The 8,815-nt window shown below is 35.1% G+C and overlaps 1 long non-coding RNA gene across 1 annotated transcript; it reads right to left on the reverse strand.

Moving 5' to 3' along the window:
* Window positions 1-7,581: 7,581 nt before the first annotated feature.
* On the reverse strand, window positions 7,582-8,498 carry LOC135072289 (uncharacterized). The gene is made up of 2 exons (XR_010257392.1): window positions 8,263-8,498; window positions 7,582-7,744 (listed from the first exon to the last, which is right to left on the reverse strand). It is a non-coding gene; the product is annotated as an uncharacterized LOC135072289 (long non-coding RNA).
* Window positions 8,499-8,815: the final 317 nt, after the last annotated feature.

Below are 8,815 nucleotides of genomic sequence, written 5' to 3' on the forward strand. Positions count from 1 at the left end.
TGGCCACAACTGGCACATGACTGTGGCCAGAAATGGGGTAAAGCTGGCCAAAAATGGCACAAATTCCCATTTCTTTTTCTTTTCTACAGGATTATTTTTTCATTGAATCATTATGAAAAAAAATGTATCCTTAGGCTAGATCTAAATATATTTAATCACTTTTTACAAGAAATAAGTCCGTGATAACAAAAACTGTAAAATGATATAGCCTCAAAGTCTAAAAAAATCTTAAAATGGCCAAAACCGGGTCACCTGCCCTACACAATTGACCTGAACTAGGTACATCTTAAAGCTGTACATAAGTTCACATTAGAATAAATTTATAGACATTAGCGCTGTAGTGGTACAAATGTGGAACTTCATATAGATAACAGCATTCTAACAGAACACATGTGAACCTAATATACGCTCACCGCATTAAATTGGAGTTATAACAGTTCACATAGCCGTATTTCATTTCCACCATTTTGTTCTACATAACCTAAAATATTTACCAAATAAATCTCCAAAATTAATGCAGATTTATCACAAAATTCGCAGATAGAGCGATTGAGTTTTGGTTTCATGTTATAATTAATTACCGTAATATAATTATAATGCCAATCCAATATCAAAAACTGAAAATTGTAGATTTCCTCTCAGCCAGTTTTAAATATTTTAAAATGAATATCGCGTTTTTACAGAGGCGCGTAAATATTTTAGCTGTAAATATGTATACATTTCACGATAAAGTTGCATTCCCAATGGCATTAACATTATTAAGTATTTAAAACCCATGTTATTATTTGCATAAATGATTATCCGCCCAAGTTGTTTCCCTCTTGGCACTCACGTACAAATACCAAACTAATATTAAAATGTGGAAATAATTTAAGACACACGTGAACTTTAGGTAGCATTGGAGTACTTTTGTCGGACTTTATAACTTTGAAAGCTGTGCATTTAGCCACTTGTTACTCTTTATTGTCCTCACGTACGTTGTATGGTTCACACTGCGTCCCATATAGTGCCGTAAGTCAGCCTTAAGTACGATGTTACTACTTAAACTGCTATTATAATGCTATTATACTGCTAATGTACAGCCATAGTGAACTTAAAGCTGTCTAATTTGTGCCCAAACTGGTTCTATAAAAGCATTATAGCAAGCTATACAGCTCGTATACAGCTGACATACACAGCTTGTGGAGTACATGTGAACGACTATTGAACTCTTAAATGGAGTAAAATGTTACTTGGATATAACCAAGTATGGATTCAGTTGTATGAAATAAATAAGGCCTCTAAGCCTCTAGCAATAATAAGGCTTCACTCGAGGGTCATTTTTAGTAAATATATAGCCTTTTGAGCCGATTTGGCTATTAGAGGCTGATTGAGTTAACTGAACTGTACAGTTTGACTTTGGCGGGAAAGTGAAGTTGATAAGGTTCGGTCAAACCAACGCGATCACACGCAATCAGCCGGCGTGCAGCAATGGCGATCAGACTCAAATGAATTGATCGCCATCGCTGCAAGCCGGCTGATCGCGTGTGATCGCGTTGGTGTGGCTGAACCTTTAATCACCTTAAATATTATTTTACTTAACTTGGCTTAATGTGCAAACCGCGCGGAGCTAGTACAGTTAACATAGATACTACTTATGCCTACTTATTTTCGGCTTAGTTTGGTCTCGGGGTAGTGTAAATAAAGTTAAAAAAAAGTGGCGCCCAACGTGGGGCCGGAGTAAAACACAAACGCCGCGTTCCATTACTTATTTCACATGGTATTTGGTACAATATATTTATTGGATAATCTTTTAATTACATTAAACCTAAAAGTGAGAGAAGATGCCAGAAAAGCGAAATTCTACTGTTACCGACAGCCCTGATGAATGGATGTTAGTCATTGATGTTTGTTACTTTTTCACGCAAAAACTACTGAACAGATTTAGTTAAAACTTTACAATATCATCAGAATAACATTAGACTCTAATTAAATCGATATTTCTGTGATAAGCTGAAAATAATAAAACAAAACATAAATAAGTTTTTAAGTAGCAATCAACGAGTACTTATCAACTGAAATAGCGGGTTGGGTCAAAACCTAACCCGCTATGCGCCAAAGCGCACCTGCCCTAACATAATAATGAAGCTTTCTTACCGTATATATTTCTGCGATGTGACGCGAACGCAATCAATCCAAATCCGATGTAAATTTTATTATTTAAATTTTAAACAGCTCTTTATTAAAAGACGCGCGACTAACTTGTGAGTTTTTTAATAAAGAACTCGAGTCGTTTTATTTCCGAGTCGTATATATAATGACTGAGTTCCCTCAGTTTAGTAAAGAGTCTTGGCTTGAGTCGTATTTTTAGAGTCGAGTCTAATCATAACTTAAAAGCCTCGAGTCCTTTCATCTCTAGGTAATACATTATTATTCTGTGGTAATACTTACTAACTACTTAATAGTTAGTTAGCCATCCAAAGTCCAGACAAAATGCTAGCTTTTTCCTAGGCTACTTCATAGGCTGTTTCAAAGGATAATCCGTTTTATGCAAGAAAACTATCACCATGCAGCCAGCCTGGCTTACCTAGCTATAAGTAAGACACAAGATTTTCATCTTGGACATTCAAGTTAATACCTACTCGAAAAGACAACATATCCAAGCCCATACATCAATACTACCTAAAGTAGTTAGGGAGTAGGGTATTTTTTAAAGTAGTTTCATATGTCAGTGCTGCACTGCTAGTCAACTAAATTCAAAATCTGACTAAGAATGGGATTACCTACTTTATACACTAGGTAATCCCATTCTTTGTTTCATTCCCATCAGTTACTTCTTTGTACACCAATACCAAGTTAAGGCGTGGAGTGCTTGTCGATTGTTTGTTTAAGGTTGAAGTTAATAGGTATAGTTTTTCATTAGACAATTGAATGTAGATTACACTTTAATTTAGTAACAGTTACCTAGTATCTTATCTTATATAAATAAACCTATTACACTTAATAATAGGAAGGAAAGTTATTATACGAGCACTTTAATTACTAATCCAATTTTTCATATAGAGACGCGTAGAAATTCTAAACATAGCATCAATTTACCTTTTTAACGTGAGTAGGGGTTCCCAATTTGATCAGTCAGTATCTCAACGCGTTCCATTATAAAATAAGACGTCCAAAAATATCACTCAATCTTCTCAAGAGCAATGTGTACGTATGTTAGGCTCAATACACACGATCTAATTGCTGAAAGGTCGCGAAAGGCGTGTCACCGCTCGCCCCGCCCACCGCGACGAGGGCGGGCCCCGCCCAACGCTAATTGAATAAATGTAATCTTGACGCCGACCGATAAAATGTCCCCTGCGAGATCAATTAGGTATGTAAGTCCAGTATGGACTTAGATATTCCTCTAGGGTTTATCTAATTTCTTTTTAGCTAAGAGCGCTTGATAAAGTTTAATTACTAGTTTCCTCTTTACTTTAGATTGGGTCACTATTTTGTCTAGTTGCCCGTATTAAACGTAGGTACTCGTACATTAGCAAGATTTGCTAAGAAAATACTTTTTATTATTTGTAGCTGCTTTACATGTAAGCATCTAATTACCGTAGAAGAGCCGTTTAGTTGTTACTACCTAACTACATGTCTTATTACTAAAAGCGACGACTGGAATTGAAGTTGTAAAAAGTGTAAAACACTTACTTTGGAATATTTTACCATTGCTTCTATTGGTATTAACCTGTGTTATAACTAAATGGATATAATTTAATTGAGACATGGTCGTTTGAAATTGGTAAAACGTTTTTTTTTGGCCAGGATCTCTCTCGTAGGATTTCAATGCAGCTGTAGTACCTACGTATAATATACAAATCACTCCTATCATCAGATATGACAGAGTTGCAACTGATTTTTTTCCTGTAATAGTTATTTGTTGGTATGTGCGTCACGTCACCTCTCCTGGGGAAAATTCTTATACAGAAATCAGATAATGGCATGTTCAATTACGTCTCTATTATATCATGAGAACAACGCACCACAATAAATCAAAATCCATCATAGCACTGTAATTACAGTACCTAAGCATCAAAAGTTCTAGTCCATTTCTACCCTTACATCTACGGTTGTAAAGAAAAGAAAACCCAAAGCTTTTTGATACTTTTCTAGACGATCAGCACATTCGGCGTCAGAAGTGGCGTTCCCCATTATTTAATTTTCAGCCTTATCTCTACAGTCATAGAGAAAAAGAACCAGACGCTTTTCTTAAGGATGAACAACAGTCGGCAACGAAATTTTCATTGGCTATCATTACATTTTCAGCCTTATTACAACAGCTATAAAGGACACAGTCCCAAGCATGGCTAGTCCTAGTGCCGCGCCCAACAGGCAGGGCGGGCTGGTGTCTGGCACCCACGCCCGCGGCCACTCTGGCCCGGGCACCGCGCCGCGCGGACATGGCGCGACATCTGGGCCCGCCGATCCGCACGTGAGTACTCAGCTTTACTTTCAAAGTTTTTTACGCTTGTTTTAGAAGTTCGAAGAAATCAACTTCTGGGTTTAATTATGCTTTGTTTCAAATTAATTTAACGAAACGTCTCTAAGTACATTTTAGATTGACAAAGTTTAGTTTTTACTGTTTTCTGATATAAACTCTCAAATTACTTTAGATTATTTAACTAAATAATGCTAATTTTAATAAAATACATGACGCCATTGATTTAAATTGCCGGTTATAAGACGTGTTGTACATAAAAGAAATATTCAGATTTAATATTTTACGTAGATCTACATTTTAATATTTTTTTAACATTCCTTAACATTTTAATATTTGAATTTGATACTTTATCTATTTTATAGAGACTTAATTAAAATCAACAAAATGTATATATACATTACTACAAAGCTGAAAAGAACCCTCGTAGCGTAAGAGAGCCAGTAAGAGGGCCAAAACGAGTGTTTTATGCAGTAAAGTAGGGGTCGTAAGCTCTAATCCAGAGATAGAGTGCGCTTACGCGGATTATTGAGTGAACCACAGTTTCACGAACGCTTTAGAAATATTTTTCACGTAGGCATTGGTTTTTTGAATAGTGCTTTTTGATATTCACGCCCGGAAGTTTTTATCGATGCGACCAGCATTAAAAATTGCACGAGCAGTGCCAGAAAGAGCTTAACTTGGTAACTTAGTTTTATTTAAAACTTAAGACGATTTGTAAGTGCCTAATAATTACCTAATTGAATGTAAATTAACACTTTTTTTGCGCAAAGGCTTAGAGTATCACAGATCTACCATACACATCATCTAGCCTCTTTTCCTTGCAAGAGACGAGCAATATGAGCATTTTGACAAAATAAACAAGAGCTCAAAAACAGCTTAAGTCTCGTAATATTAAAAAAAAAATTGCCTATAAAGAAGCCCACGTGTCCTATTCATTCCTACGTATTTTTTTTTTACATTTGCGACCCTTCTTTGGGATAATAATGGGCACTAGTGCTGAGAAGAAGTAGTAAAAGAAACTCATAATCATTCTCTTTCTCAGTATTTTTACAAGTTTATGTACTGGTGTGAGCTAGGCATTTTTAAATCTAGTTAATTGTTTTTAGTATGTTAAATCTCTACCTTAACACTTTTTTTCCATTGTAAACGAATTGTTTAAGTAATTTAATTTATATAAGGGTAAGAAACATTTCTTCCGCATTTCAAGTTTGGTTTTTGACTATCATTAACGCACTACCTAGTTATTTTCACATTTCGAATGGTTTTCAATCTAATACTTAAATGATAATATGCCAGTAATGAAATTACCTAAAATTAATGAACTAACTGATTTACCAACCTATCGCTAAAATTACGCCGACTCTGAAACTCAGAAGTAACTCAGTAATCTGCCTTCCATCGAATTAGTTAACACGATCACTGCTGAAAACACATGCGGGTGTGTTTTTTCGAACGCAACGCCAGCGTTATATACTTCTATTAACTAACTTACAATACATTTTTTTAAAACATTAGGGAAAGCAATATTTTCTTTTAGTAATACAGAAAATCACTTGTAACTATTTCATCTGAGACCAAAACTTTGGCCTGTTCTACTGATATTTATTATGTGTGTGCAGTAAGAAAGATTTGAAATAAATAATGTAATACACTATTGCGTGCTTGACTTAACTCAAAAGTTGTTTTAACTTTAACTGGAACTTAACGAAGTTATGAGTATTATAAAATCGATTGTGTAATTAATTACGAAAATTATAAAAATGTAACTTAAAAAAATCTAACTGCCTATGGCGGGAAATGACCTTACGCTTGCCAGGCGACTGCTCTTCCAAATTTTTTCAAATCAAATCAAATAATTTATTATTTATAATTTTCAAATTAGTTTGAGATGCAACTATTAACGCTAAAACTTAAATAATTATATTATACATTGTCAAAATGTAGAGAGCAGATTCTCTGAAACCTATTTAAGCGTTTAACAACGTCATCTCCGTTAAAAATTGAACTTGCTCTTGTTTTGCCTAAAATAAAACCTCACTGAAAACGTTCAGTGCGGTGTATTGCGTTTCGGCTTAACGTCATTTACGAGTAGTGAAGTGATAGGCAATTCCAATTTGTCCACTAGTGCCGCTGGATGTGGAGATTTTTCGGCAGGCTGGGCGTGACAGCCACTCGGCCGAATGCGTCGAGAGCTTGCACTAGGGCTGCCATGATTAACTTTGCCGCATTACAACGTTTATTTCTGTAGTTACCGTTGTACAGAGGTAGTCACAGTGCATGGCACATGCTATGAGCTGATTTGTGCTTAGGATATGTTTTTAGGCCTACGCTGAGAGTTGAGCCATTATTGTATTATGGAAACTAACATTGATTTAATTTCAATAACTTACCTACTTAAATACTACTGAAAAGAAATCTAACAACTAACTAACCACTCATTTACGAGGCGATAACTAAGTACTTAAAAATTCTAGAGCTTTTGGTTGCGTGGATATTATGTATCGTGTTTTGATTGCAGACTCGTAGATAAAGATAATATAATATTATTGCATCTCATAGCAACTCAAAACTGTGGATCTCAGTCTGCAGATACTTTCAGACTGAAAGCTGAAAGTTTCAGCTATTGTTGTATACTCAGAATACAGAACAAACCAGAAGGAGTGTTCGATAACATTTCTACGCGGCAACTTGTGTCCAAAATACTTCCCCTCCCGCGCCCCTCTACCCCCTTTAGTGTTACTAGCGCCGTGTGACACCCCCATTTTTGGGGTAAAATTATGTAATTTTTTAAAGAGATGTTAAACAAGTAAAAAATAAGTAAGTGAAATAAGTACACACGGCCAGTGTTAACTATCCATTTCCGTTTTTGCTCTCGCTCTTATCAAATGGTGATTCTTTGCGATAGAACGAGACGACATGACTGGCCATAGGCATAGATAGTACCTACCTACCTATGAATTTAATTTTTACTCCGAAGTAACTAAGTGTAAGATGATTATTTATTTCTATTAAATAGTGTAATATATGTACTATATTTTATGTAGGTATAATATGTTATTTAAAAGTCAATTACAAAAGTCGAATATAAATTTTAGAATGCCAAGTAAAACAAAAAAGAAACTTAAGGTTCTTTATTATGTAAACATATCGACAACAAAACATTTGTTTACGGCGCAGTAGTGCTTTTAGTTTAACTTTTCTTGGAGTCAAAAACAGAATCCAAATCAAAAACATCACCAATACTTAAATTTGATTGCGAGGCAACTCTGGCTGTGTATCCTGAAAAAAAATCAGAGTAAGTATGTAAGCAATAATTAATTACTTAAAATTATTATTAAATATACAAATATTGCTGCTGCTGATCTGTTGATACCAATGCCTTACTTTTGAATAAATGGGAAAGTATGAAATTCACGATAGTAATTTATTATCTCCTCATTATTAGGGAGTAATATTATAAATTAATTCAATATATTGAAATCAAATCAAAATCAAAAATATTTATTCAGTTTAGACCACAAGTGGCACTTATAATTTAATTAATCAGGTTGTCATGTCATGGATGAAATTACACTAAAAACTAATTAAAACAAAAAGGATGGGGAAAATATTCCATTATTCTGTGGTAACGCTAACAAAATTAACGCGTGAATTTTTTATAAGTAGACAAATGTAATTCAATATAAAAAAGTAGGGTAAAATATTCCGTTGACCTGTGGCAACACTTACAAAATACAACCGTGATTTTTTTTGAAAATTATTATTTAATTAAAATGAATTGGAAATGTGCTACTTACGGATAAAACATGATCCCATGCACTTTCTTCGTAATTCCAGTAGCATTCTTACATGTTGGAACGGCACAAGACGGCATAATTTAATTATAAAGTGTCAATCTGACGGATATGTAAACAATGCGCGCGCCGGCCATTGACTGATTGCTCTAAAGTCAAAGTAGTGCGATTTGGAGTACTTTATATGAATACACATTTACGCCCGTTGACGGTTTCTGGTTTGTTCCGTATTCTGAGGTTGTATAATGCCATTTATTAAGCATACGTTCAAAATATGAAGAACCAATAGAGCGAAATCATAAGCATTAAAATCTCCCAAATCGAAACACAACGTGAGATACACAATCCATTTATGAAATTAAGTACTCGTGTTATTTTAAAAACCTTCCACCAAACACTCTGTTTTGTTCAACCCTAACCCGTCAACCTTCCATGGGCTGTGGGCATACAGAGCCATGGAGTGAGTCCTCCGTCACATTTGTCACTTCATTATCCGCGCCGGACGCCGGACGCCGGCCGCCGCTAATGGCGAGTGGAGGGTTAATTAACGGATTAA

Source organism: Ostrinia nubilalis, chromosome 5 (assembly GCF_963855985.1).
Source record: "Ostrinia nubilalis chromosome 5, ilOstNubi1.1, whole genome shotgun sequence".
NCBI classification, from domain to species: Eukaryota; Metazoa; Arthropoda; class Insecta; order Lepidoptera; family Crambidae; genus Ostrinia; species Ostrinia nubilalis.